The 3493-nt window shown below is 40.7% G+C and overlaps 1 protein-coding gene and 2 non-coding genes across 3 annotated transcripts in view; all 3 read right to left on the bottom strand.

Moving 5' to 3' along the window:
- Dym (dymeclin) overlaps window positions 1–3493 on the bottom strand; it is a gene marked incomplete at its 5' end in the record, with an annotated part of 409766 nt that overhangs the window by 289054 nt on the left and 117219 nt on the right. The gene's annotated exons all lie outside the window — the stretch shown is intronic.
- Window positions 615–721, bottom strand: LOC115068945. Its single transcript, XR_003848284.1, has one exon. It is a non-coding gene; the product is annotated as a U6 spliceosomal RNA (small nuclear RNA).
- LOC115068946 lies at window positions 729–835 on the bottom strand. The gene has a single exon (XR_003848285.1). It is a non-coding gene; the product is annotated as a U6 spliceosomal RNA (small nuclear RNA).

The raw sequence follows: 3493 nt of genomic DNA, 5'->3' as shown, positions 1-3493 counted from the left end.
CCCCAATTCTATCCAAAGGAATACTGACAATGGATTGCTGTAGATGAGGAACAGCTGATCCTCCTGGAACAGGGACCTCTGGCTGACTAGATTTATCAGAAGGACAGATGGGGGCAATAGATGGGGGTCCTGACAACACAGTGGACATTGGCAGGGATGACAGAGTATGGAGGCTCTAGAGGGAGAAGAAGGCTGTTTATCTGACGAGTTTATATTCATACTCAGATGCCACGGAACTCAGAAAGTAAGTGACTGTGACCAGTAATAGTCATATATATAGAGATTAGAAATGCATGTGAAAACGTCTCAATGTCAGTTGCCTTAAAATGAATTTTTCTGTATGAAACTGTATTTTAACAACGAAGTGGAGATCTTTTCTAAACATTAAAACCTCATTTAATTTTATGTCTTGTAGAGTTTATAATCAGTAAAAGATTGTACAAGCGTAATAATTCCTCTGTAAACCTAAAAATGTACAGCCAATTTTGAAAGAGATGTATCCTAGCTCAGAAAAATGTTATTGAATAGGTTAATGCTGTTGTAATGAAACGTTTCTTCTAATTAAAATAAATAAATAAATAAATAAATAAACTGAACTGTACATATACATAAAAGAAAATGTGGAACGCTTTACGAATTTGCATGTCATCCTTGCGCAGGGGCCATACTAATCTTCTCTGTGTTGTTCCAATTTTAGTATATGTGCTGCTGAAGCAAGCACTATGTTTTTTTTAATGGAACGTTTCATGAATTTACATGTCATCCTTGTGGAGGGGCCATGCTAATCTTCTCTGTATCATTCCAATTTTAGTATATGTGCTGCCAAAGTGAACACTTAAGTATTATTTTAAAAAATAATTTATTGGCCCTTTACTTCCCTGGGCTGCAAAACCTCTGGACATCCTGGTGCCAGCACCTCTCTTGGTCCCCAGGAGCTCTCTGGGCCTGGTCAAGCCCTCACCTTCCTTTGTTTCCCAGGGCTGCACAGCCTCAGATGTCCTGGTGCCAGCACCTTTCCTGGTCCACAGGAGCCCTCTGGGCATGATCCTGCCCTCACTTCCCCCTGCTTCCTGGGTTGCACAGTCTCTGAGTCCTGGTGCCAGCACATTTCCTGGGTAAGTCCAGCAGCACCTACCATGCCTTGACTCTCCCAGCCTCTTTCACCCTCTTAGCTCCCCTATACCTCTTTCCTCCTGGCCTGGGTACTAACCCATTTCTTGTCTTGGCACCCCAGACACTCGGGCTAACCTCTTGGCCCAGAACCACCACTGCTTCCTGATCCTTTGCATCCAGACCAACCAAGTTCAATCCTGTGATCCCCAAGAGCCCCCTGGGCCTGGTCCCGCCCTCACCTCCCTTTGCATACTGGGCTGCACAGCCTCCACTGCCAGCACCTTTCCTGGGTAAATCCAGCCCACCATGCCTTGACTCCCCCAGCCTAATTCACCTTCCCTGCTTCCCTTCTAGACTGGGTACTGGTCCATTTCTTGTCTTGGAACCACAGACCCTTGGACTGATCTCGAGGCCCAGAATTCCCACTGTTTCCTGACCCTTTGCATCCAGACCAACCCAATTACTGCCAGGAGTCCCCAGGAGCCCTCAGGGCCTCTTCCCGCTGCCACCTCCCTTTGCATTCCTGGGTGGCACAGCCACCAGCTGAGAACAGCATCTTTCCTAGGCTCTGCCCCCAGGCCAGCCCAGCCACCAAATTCCTGAGGGCAGCATCTTTTCTGGAGGGATCCGGACTATAGGAGGAAGCCTGAGAGCATCTGAGCCTCATCTCACTTGGGCCTCTGTAGGAACTCCTGAAGACAAAACCAATTAGACCACTCCAATAAAAAAATCAAAAGAGAGAACCTGAAGCCTAGACCAACCAGCATTTCATGTCCAACAAGTAAACTGCAAAGGAACATAAAATTTACAAAAAAAGCAGATCTAAACTCAACAAAGGAAGACTTGAGTCTCACACAAGAATCAGAAACTACAAAAGAAATTCACATGTCAAATTCAAAGAGAAAAAATAACATGAAAAACCAAAATAAAATATCCCTAACAAGTACCAATAGTCCTCTATAGGAGGACAATGAGAGCCTCTAGAGATAAGATATGACATGGAACTCAAAAGAACAATTATAAACATGATAAAAGAATTCAGTGAATTTAAAGAACACACAAAGAAATCAAAGAACTGAAAGAAGATAGGGATAAACTTCTGAATGAATTCAGAAAAGAGCTAGAAATATTGAATACTCAGGCTGAAATGAAGAAGGAAGTGAAACACTCAGTAAGCCAATAAGAAATGACAGGAGAAAGCCTCACCAATAGGATGAACAAAATGGAAAACAAAGTATCAAGACTGGAAGATAAAGTGGACGAACTAGACCACTCAAGCAAAGATTATGAAAAATTTAAGAAAACACAAGAATGGAATATGCAAGAATTGTGTGACACTATAAAAAAACAAAACTTACAAATCACAGGCATACAGGAAGGAGAAGAATCTCAAATAATGGTATGGACCAGATCTTCAACAGGATTGTAAAAGAGAATTTCCCAAAACTAAAGAAAGACTTGCCCATACAAATACAAGCATATAGAACACTAAATAGACAGGACCAGAAAAGAAACTCTCCACGGCACATCATAGTAAAACACTAAACATACAGAACAAAGAGAAAATACTGAAAGCTGCAAAAGAAAAACAAGTCACATATAAAGGAAAACCCATCAGGATTACAGCTGACTTTTCAGTGCAAACAATGAAACCCAGAAGAGCCTGGACCAAAAGTGTTCCCAGTTTTAAATGACCACAGATGCCAACCCAGATTACTATACCCAGCCAAAATGTCTATTATACTTGAAGGCGAAAAAATATCTTCCATGACATAAATAGTCTGAAAGAATTCATGTCCATAAAACCAGCCCTTCAGTGAATTCTTGAAGCAATACAAAGAGGTGAAGACAGGAATGACTATAAATAAGGGGTTAAAGAGAGAAATTCAATGAAGGTATAACCATAGAAATGAACAGCTATATCAAGAATGTGAACAGAAATAAAAATGACAGGTTTCAATACACATCTTTCATTAAAAACTTTAAATATTAATGGACTGAACTCCCCAGTCAAAAGACACAGACCTGGTGAATGGATTAAGAAACAAAACCCATCGTTTTGTTGTCTGCAAGAAACTTGTCTCACTTTCAAGGACAGGCACTACCTTAAGGTGAAAGGATGGAAAAAAATATAGCAAAATATAGCAAAATGGTACTAAGAAAAAAGGAGGCATTGCAATTATAATATCTGATAAAAGACTTTAAACCAAAACTAATCAGAAGAGGTAAATAAGGCCACTTTATTCTGATCAAAGGAACAGAATGGGAGAAAATCTTCACCAGAGACACATCTGACAGAAGTTTAACATTCAGAATATATAATGAACTCAAAAAACAAAGAATCAAGAAAGGAAGTAACCCAATTAAAAGATGGGCTAAG

The sequence above is a fragment of the Nannospalax galili genome, unplaced genomic scaffold, assembly GCF_000622305.1.
Source record: "Nannospalax galili isolate Female #2095 unplaced genomic scaffold, S.galili_v1.0 scaffold169, whole genome shotgun sequence".
Lineage (NCBI taxonomy): Eukaryota > Metazoa > Chordata > Mammalia > Rodentia > Spalacidae > Nannospalax > Nannospalax galili.
Note: the sequence above shows the minus strand (reverse complement) of the source record. Positions and strands in the feature narration are given on the sequence as shown.